This window comes from Bison bison, unplaced genomic scaffold (assembly GCF_000754665.1).
Source record: "Bison bison bison isolate TAMUID 2011002044 unplaced genomic scaffold, Bison_UMD1.0 scf7180017864029, whole genome shotgun sequence".
Classification (NCBI taxonomy): Eukaryota; Metazoa; Chordata; class Mammalia; order Artiodactyla; family Bovidae; genus Bison; species Bison bison.
The window spans coordinates 3,326,392-3,336,168 of NW_011494601.1; positions in this window are offsets into that span (position 1 = coordinate 3,326,392).

Consider the following 9,777-nt stretch of genomic DNA (forward strand, 5'->3'; position numbering starts at 1 on the left):
ACAGGGAAGCACGGGTGTTTCCCTCGGACACTTGGGCGTGGGTTGTGTCTTGGCTCCACCAGAAGAGAACCAGAGAGAAGTACGTATCCAAGTTTATGACTTGGTGACAACACAACCCTTGGCCAAGAGTCCAGAGCTTCAGGACTGCAGATGCTGAATGAGATGGACAGGGAGAGTTGGGCCAGACTGGACAGGAGTACTTCAGAGGGCCCAGGACATGTGGCACATGGAGGGCGGAGGGGGAACGGGCAGGAAGAGAAAGGCGTGACACCATGGGGCATGCGGACCCTGCCCTGAGACTTCACCATGCCCCAGGGAGAAAGGCCAGGGCACCGTGCCATGCTGGACAGAAAACAAGATGGGCTGTTAGGGCTATTTGCCCTGGGATCTTTGGTAAGTCTCCTGTCTTTTCTGAGCCTCAGTTTCCCCATCTATGATATGCTCTTAGGAATCTTTAGGAGGCCTTCTGGAGGAAGGAAGGAAGCAGAGCAGGGAAGCCAGTTGTGAGAAGCTGAGAGCCCCACACCAGCACACCTTGCCTCCTTCTCTAACCTTTGATCCAGGCTGGCAGATGACTGGAAGGCCCCTGCAGGGGTCCCATCACCGGAGCCACCACAGAGCCCCAGGCTTGCAGAGCTGTGAACACTGGGGATGAACGGTCAGGCAGAAGGGTGAGGAGCAGGCTGGCAAACAGATGACCTCCCGAGATGAGCAGCTCAAGTTGATGGTTGTCAGCCCCCAGCCCCCAGCTCCCCCCAGGGAAACTCAGGTCCTGCTTGATGACCTGGGGAGTGGGGTTCTGAGCCTGTTCCTGGCTAACCTGGTTATAGCAGCCCCTCTTCTAGAGCATTTAGAGCCCCTTTCTCCTGAGCAGCAGCGCCCCATGGCCTGCAGAGTCATGAGAGCCAGAGTCAGGGGCATTCCTGTAGAGCCCAGCTTCAGCCCCTCATTCAGCCTGCCCGTGGCAGGGTCGCTGCCCAGTACCTCAAGAGTTTGGAGGATGAAGGCCTGCTGAAGGCAGACAACAGTATTAAAACACAGCAAAGAATCATTCACCCTTTGACCAAGAAGCTCAGCTTTCTAAATAGGGTCTCCTTCCCAGCCTCTTTCTAGTTAGGGAGGAGGGTGTGATATGGGAATGCACCCACAGGGGGTCTTTAGGATGCTGCCTTGCTGACTCGGAGCTACTCTCATATCAGCTTGAATTTACCACTCCTTTTGGTGATGGACAGGGAGGCCTGGCGTGCTGAGATTCATGGGGTCGCAAAGAGTCGGACGTGACTGAGCGACTGATCTGATCTGATCTGATTCCTCAATATTTAAGTCCTATTCATCCTTTAGGTCAATGTTGCACCTCCTCCAGGAAGCCTTCCTTGTCTACACTAACTCACAGGAGTGTCCCTGACACTCATCATACTCCTGTTACCAAATCTTGCACTTAATTTTTCTCTCATCATCTTACACTTGTTCTGATTTTCTCTGCACCTCACATGGGCTATAACCCAACACTAATTATAGTCCACTATCAATGGGGTTGGTTGAAAGCCACCAACATTTAAGAAGAATCCTGTTTTCCCCATGTTAGCAAAGGCTCACCATTGTCCAACAGCCTCATTTTACAGTTGGAGACACTGAGGCTCAAAGAGAGATGGTGCTCTACCTGAGGTCGCATAGTGAGTCAGTGGTGGGGCTGGCCTTGGAACCCTATCCCTGAAAGTTCAATCTCACAGCCATTTCTGAGTCTTTTCTGGAACCTCCTTGACAGATGGTCTTCCTCTGCATGGATGCCTCTAGTTCCTGGGAGCTCAGCCCTGCATTTCTTCTACCCGGAAAAAATCTGTTTCACTGTAACCTCCTCCCATTGATCCACCTTTGCCACTCATTCATTTGTTTGATCTCTCATCCATTCATTCAAACACTTCCTGATCACTTGTCTTATGCCAGGTGAATTAAACAAGTATGACTTGCCCACCAGAACAGGGGACAGCTGCAGAGAGCATTAAATGCTTGGTATAAAACGCTGAGTTCCAGGAGGGCGGGACAACTATGTGTTCTCTCCCTGGATCTCTGGGGCCAATCACAGTGAGAAGCACTGCAAGGGGTCAATAAGCATTTATGGAATAGAAAAGAAAGGGCGGATGACACTGATATGAAACAGGAAAAGGTCTGTTCAGGGTATGATGGTAACAGAGAGAATCCAGTTCTGCTTGTGTTGGGGGAAGGAACCGTCAAGGTGGGCTTGGCATGAGGCCAGAGAAAGGATGGCGCTTCAGCAGACAGGGGACGTGGGGAGGGGCCAGCAGGAACATCTCTGTAGAGTACTGCAAAGAACAGGCTATATCTGGTCCCGTTAAACCTTCTCATGGAGCCATCATAGGGCAGGAATGGGGAGTCGGAAGAACTGGGGCAAATATGGACAGCTGGACCTTGAAGGACCTTGAACCCTAAGTGAAGGGACCTGGACTTGGCCCTGAGGTGAAAGGGAGGCAGCGGTGGTTTCTCCGAGGTGAGGGCCAGCATAGAACCAGTGCTTTGGAAAGATCACGCCAGTGACTGACTTCAGGGGACACATCCCCTGGCTCACATGAGGACCCATCGGGAAGCCAGTGCGATTGTCCAAGTGAGAGATCATTACAGAGCAGCCAAAAGACCCATCAGTTCCCAGCTGAATGGTAATTGGGCATTCCAAACACAATCCCAGGGGTGTCAGTGTCCCCCACCATAATTTCCGCCCCGCGAGGCTGGCTTGCCCTGCGTGAGTAGCTTAAGCAGCTTACAGCTAATCCTCTGTTGGCCCGGCCCTTCCTCACCGCACCACCACAGTCAGCCCCTGGGTGGGCAGAGCAGTGCTTCTGCTTGAGGACTCTCATACATCCTTTCTTTTCTCTTTTCAGGGCCACCATCAGGCTCCCGAGCTTTCTCAACACCAAGATGGCCTCCGCAGCTCTCAGGCCCAAATTGATTAATCATCACTTTATTTCAGCTATCAGCTCTGCGGCAATTGGCATATTTATTCCTAATCAGCTCTTAAAAATGGCATCATTCAAAGGTGCTTAACCACATTACTTAATTCTCAGCCCGTATTGCTATTGATTTCAAATATTCTCTTCAAGATATGGCTCATCATTCAATGCAGAAGTCTGTTTATATAATAATCTTATCTGGTTACTAAAATCTGTGAAATCTCTTCAATTGCCTCTAATGCAAGATCGGAGGCTGGTTGCTAAATGAGTCAATTTTACTTTAATTTGGTTTATTTACAGTACATGTTTTAGTGCTCCGCATTCCCGTCTTTTGCAGCGACGCTGCAAATAAAGGCAAATATAGGCAGAGAGAGAGGTCTGTGCTTTTCGCAGTCTGCGGGAGTCGAGGCAGCCAGACTGAGCACCCTGAGACGGAGCTCTCCGTCTCTGCTTGCCCACGGAGAACCTGCGGTGGTGCTCAAGTGCCAACAGCGGCCGGGCACTGCGAGGCGCTCAACTTGGACTGGATTCAAGCCCCCGCTCCTGATCACTAAAGATCAGCAGGTTGCCTGACATCAGGAAGCGTCAGTTTCCCATCTCTGAAATGGGGATAATGCAACATGTCTCCAGGTGCCCTGGAAGAACCATCAGAAGTTTTTGATGGTTAAATTAAAATTCACAAGGGAGGTATTACATACAGAAGATTTCCCCGTGCGCTCCAGCACCAGTCTCCCATCCCCGTGCATCAGCTCCCTCCCTGTGTTGCTTTGCTCGTGGACCAAACAGTTGCCTTCAGTCTCTATGTCGCAGCTCTTCTCCCTTTCCCTTTGCTTTGTACCCACTACTGGATGACAAGCACTTTCTGGGTCTCTCTGATGAAATGCCAAGGGAGAAATGCGATTGAGCACTTGCGTCACTAGCTGCTGGCAGCCTGGTCCTGTGGCCGGAGAGCAACAGCTAGGATCGGTGGCAGAGGACCTGGCCATGCCCCCTCTGCAGAGCCTGGAATATGCCAGATGCTTGGCTGTGCAGCCCTGGGCCTCCCCACCTTGCTTTAGAGACACAGGCTGAGCAACTGCAGGTGACACAGCACTGCAAGCTGACGCTGTTGGGCTGCAGGCGGAGGCGTGGGATGTTCAACGAACCCAATGCTCTTTTCTATGTTTTTGTTTGCTAAGGATGTGAGAGGAAGGGTGCCCGGGGCCGTCCCAGGGCCTCTCCTTCTCCAGGGCAGAGCTCAGGGACCCTCCTGCTTGTAGCAGGTGGTTCCCATTTTGCCCTAGGATGTGGCAGCTCTCTCTTGGTCAGGTGTGAAAGCTGCCATTTCACGCTCATCTTGCCCAATTAACAACAGCTGGTCCCCTATAAAACCAACTGGTGAGGTGGTTTGTTATTGGAAGACAATGCAACATCATTAGGCATTAATGGCTCCAGCCTCGGTTCCTGGCCCAAGTTCACAGGGTTAATGTGGCGAGATGTTGGGACTCACCTGGCAGAGCTACTCACTCCAGTTTGTAGGCATCTTGTTCAAGCTTCCTTTTCAGAATCAGGAACTGGGAGGTGAAGGGCAGGTGGAGGGGCTATATTTTCTGGAAGGGGCACTTTGCAGGAAGTGGTGGATCTGCCACTTACAGGAAAAAGACCCTCAGTGCTCCTGGCTTGAGAATTGAGGGGACTCATGGACTGTGTTCAGACAAGAGCCCTTTCACTGGAAATTTAAAGGCTTGTCTGGGAGAGATGATGTTGGGCAGGCTGGGACTTAGAAATCATGCATCGTGAATAACTTCACTACATGTAATTCAAACCAGCCTCCTATTGTGGAAATGTCATCATGGGCTTGTATATTTCCTGTGACTTAAAACCAAAGCCTTGGTCTACATATCCCCCTCAATCTTACTAATAGTGGCCAACACCGTTTCACAAGGAAATCTCCCTTTCAGTAAGCAAATCACAAATTTCCACAATATTCATTTATTCAATCATTCATTTACTCGACAAATATTAAGTGATCATTTATTTTGTCTATCGATTTTCCAGACTGTGCTGACAAAAACATCTGCCTCTCCCAACAAATGTAGTTTGACCAGATGCATCTCATGGATTTTTGTTAAAAGGAACAATTTTTATTTATCCTTCACTCCTTCCTTCCTTCCACAAAAAATGTCCCAGTTATACTTAACACATACTTCAGATTCAGTTTCTATGCTGAAGGACCAAGGAACTTATATGCTCATAGTGACAACATGGGACCCCTACCAAGAGATGACCCAAAGCCCAGTCAAGGAGCCCTTGGTCCTGCCAGCAGCTGGCTATTCCAGCATGAGATTTGGACAGAGCCTTGGGGGTGACCCAACAGCGGTGGGTCGGAGCCTCGGGCTGAGTTCACACATCCCACTCAGTTTATATTTGTCCCTGCGTGTGTCCTCCCCCTTGATGTTCAAACAAATGGATCCTGTCTCAACTCTGCTAAGGGAACCCAGCACGTAGACACGGACTCCATCACCAGACAGAGCTTAATTTGGAGAGGAGCACCCCAATCCAGTATTCCTGCCTGGAGAATTCCATGGACACAGGAGCCTGGCGGGTTACAATCCTTAGAGTTGTACACGACCGAAGCGACTTAGCATGCATGTAGCCTTAGGGCCAGCCTAGTGTAGCAACATCGCCCCACCCCAAACAGAAGAGAAAACTTGGGGAACCACACCATGGCTATTGGATCCATCTCCTGGAAAGTGCCTGGTGTGAACTCTCAGTCCATCAGGATGTTCGGTTAACGAAGGAAAACCATCTGTGCTCACACACACCCTGGATAAGCAGTAGATTAAAAGGACTCACTGTCTGTTCCATTCCTATGGCACTGAATCACCCAGTGCCCTGATACTCACTTGCCTTTCCTTCTCGTGTCGTTCTCAAACTTTTCTTAGGAAGAAGTTTTAGCCTCTACATGCCTGCTGCCAGGGGAAAGATATAGAGACTTATCTATACTCACTTTGTTTTGAAACCAAAATTAGGGCACAAGTTCTGGCAAATGATTATTGCACCCCTTCTGGGAATTTCCTTGCTGGGAAACAATCTGAAAAATTCAGTAGTCTAAATGCCAAAATTTGGGGTATTTAGGAAAGTTGAGTGACTTAATGGTGACTGAGGACATGTTTATCCAGTTTTACTACTTAAGAGCCTACTGTGTGACCATGGGCCAGTCTCCACCCATCTCTGGTCATCGAGTCCAGTCTGTTATGGAGACTAGAAGGCAGATGGTTGCCGGAGTCATAATTCGCTGACCCTTCCCACCTCCAGCATCTCACACACAAGGCCAAGCCCAGTAGGCAGCTGGGCACGCAGAGTGCCTCAGCAAGGTGGTCCTGAGTGAACCAAAAACATTTTACAAATGGGAGATGTGCTCTAAATGGGCCACCCCCGGGTTCTCTGCAGTAGGACTTTTGGAAAAATCTCTCTAGATGCGGCTTTATCTGGATGTTGATTTCCTGCAAACCAGCTGACCTGTATTTGCAGTATCCACGTTTGTTTTGGAAAATATCCAAATGTCCACTTAACTGGGCTGGAGGCCAGCATAATCTGCGTATATTGTTGTAACCACAAGATTAATGGCGGGCCTTGCTCTGAACCTTCTGGTTACATCATTCACCTGGGGCTGTCTCTTCGGTGCAGATAACAATCATGGATTGTTCTTCACTGTGGTCGTCCTCTTGCTGTTTTAGGAGACTCAGCCTTGCCGGGAGGCAGAATGGGCAACCCTTTGGAGATAGACTGGCATGAGTGCCAAGATGAGCTCTAAACCCTCAATCCCTATCTATCTGTCATGTACCAGCTGCATCCCCTAACCTCTCTGAAACCTTAGTCTCCTCATACCTAAAGGGCATATCGTCTACTTCACACTATTACGGTGAGGGCTAAGCAAAAGAAGTGTTTTCATAAATGTTGGTGTTCTGTCCACCGATACTCACATTCACTCACACAAATTTCTGCTTCCAATGGAAAGACAATTCAGCAGTTCATTTGATGTTGAAATAGAACATAAATTAGAACTCAACAACAGAGTTGAGTTCTAAACAAACCCATTACAGAATAGGCAAAGGAATTGAATAGACATTTCTCCAAAGAAGATGTACATACAAATGGACAATAAGTATATTAAAAAACCAAACACTTGCCATCACTACTCTTTAGGGAAATGCAAATCAAAAGCACAGTGAGATATCACTTCATACTCATTAGGATGGTGATAATGAAAAACCAAACAGAATAGAAATAATAAGTGTGGGTGAGGATGTGAAGAGATGGGAACCCTAATGGACTGCTTATGGGAATGTAATATGGTGCAGCTGCTTTGAATATGTTGGTTCCTCAAAAAAAAAAAATATTAACAGAATTACCCTATGATCCAGCAAGTCCATTTATGGGTATTGTTGTTGCTCCGTCACCAAGTCATGTCCAACTATTTGCGACCCCATGAATGGCCTCCCCATCCTTCACTATCTCTGGGAGTTTGCTCAGATTCATGTCCATTGAATCAGTGATACTATGTAACCATCTCATCCTCTGCCACCCCCTTCTCCTTTCACCTTCAATCTTTCTCAGGATCAGGGGCTTTTCCAATGAGCTGGTTCTTCACATCGGTTAGCCAAAGTATTGGAGTTAGAGTTTCAGGACTCGTCCTTCCAATGAATATTCTGGGTTGATTTTCTTTAGAATTGACTGGTTTGGTCTCTTTGCTGTCGATGGGCCTCTCAATAATCTTCTCCAGTACCACAGTTCAAAAGCACCAATTCTTTGGACTTAGCCTTCTTTATGGTCCAACTTTCAAATCCATACATGATCACTGGAAAAACCGCAGCTTTGACTATGCAGACCTATCCACCCAAAATAAGTAAAAGCAGAGATTCTAATTGCTATTCATACACCTATGTTCAAAGCAGCATTATGAAAAATAGCTAAAAGGTAGAAGTAATCCAAGTGTTCATTGACAGATGAATGGATTAAAAAAAATGCAGTACACACATATACTGGCATATCATTCAGGTTTTATAAAAAAGAAAATCCTGAGACATGCCAGCACAGGGGTACAACCTAAAGACATTGTGTTCAGTGAAACAAACCGGTAAGAAAAGGATGCTGCATGATCCCGCTTATAGGAAGTACTCAGAGAAGTCAACTTCATAAAGCTGGAAAGTACAGTAGCGATTGTCAGAGGTCAGGGGAAGGGAGAAATACAGCATTAGTGTTTAATGGGGACAGAGTTTCAGTTTGGGAAGATGAAAAAGTTCGGAAAGTGGATGGTAGTGATGGGTGCATGACAGTATGAATGTGCTTAATGCCGGAACTGAACTGCACTCTTAAAAATCATTAAAATGCTAAGTTTTAGGTTAGAAATATTCTACCATGATAGAAAAGTTCTAAAACAAATAGGACATGGGTTATGATGTTATTTCTAGCACAGAAATTAACTTCCTCGGGGGTTTTAATTTCCAACGAGACTCCAACATTCTCTGAATTATCTTCATTATCTGTGATGAATGGTGATGATATTAACCATAACAATTTTTAGTTTTTTTTTGAACCATTAGATCCAACCTCATTTCTTGCTCACAATGGAAACACCCTTATTTTTAATGGATCAGGAACTCAAGCCTTGGAAAGGGCTCACTCCAGAATTAGGACCTCAGGGTCACCCAGCTGGTGGCTTGGCAGAGCCAGAACCATGAGCCCCGCTGGAGGGATGCAGGCTAATAGCCATGTACATGGGCAGAGCATTCCAGTCCCCTATAATGAAAAGGACATCTTTTTTGGGTGTTAGTTCTAAAAGGTCTTGTAGGTCTTCATAGAACCGTTCAACTTCAGCTTCTTCAGCATTACTGGTTGAGGCATAGACTTGGATTACTGTGATACTGAATGGTTTGCCTTGGAAATGAACAGAGATCATTCTGTCGTTTTTGAGATTGCATCCAAGTACTGCATTTCGGACTCTTTTGTTCACCATGATGGCTACTGCATTTCTTCTGAGGGATTCCTGCCCGCAGTAGTAGATATAATGGTCATTTGAGTTAAATTCACCCATTCCAGCCCATTTCAGTTCGCTGATTCCTAGAATGTCTACATTCACTCTTGCCATCTCTTGTTTGACCACTTCCAATTTGCCTTGATTCATGGACCTGACATTCCAGGTTTCTATGCAATATTGCTCTTTACAGCATCAGATCTTGTTTCTATCACCATCCACAGCTGGGTATTCTTTTTGCTTTGGCTCCATCCCTTCATTCTTTCTGGAGTTATTTCTCCACTGATCTCCAGTAGCATATTGGGCACCTATTGACCTGGGGAGTTTCTCTTTCAGTATCCTATCATTTTGCCTTTTCATACTGTTCATGGGGTTCTCACGGCAAGAATACTGAAGTGGTTTGCCATTCCCTTCTCCAGTGGACCACATTCTGTCAGATCTCTCCACCATGACCCGCCCATCTTGGGTTGCCCCACGGGCATGGCTTAGTTTCATTGAGTTAGACAAGGCTGTGGTCCTAGTGTGATTAGATTGACTAGTTTTCTGTGAGTATGGTTTCAGTGTGTTTGCCCTCTGATGCCCTCTTGCAACACCTACCGTCTTACTTGGGTTTCTCTTACCTTGGCCGTGGGGTATCTCTTCACGGCTGCTCCAGCAAAGCGCAGCCATTGCTCCTTACCTTGGAGGAGGGGTATCTGCTCACCGCCGCCCTTCCTGACCTTCACCGTGGGATAGCTCCTCTAGGCCTCCTGCGCCCGCGCAGCCACGGCTCCTTGGACGTGGGGTTGGTCCTCCCGG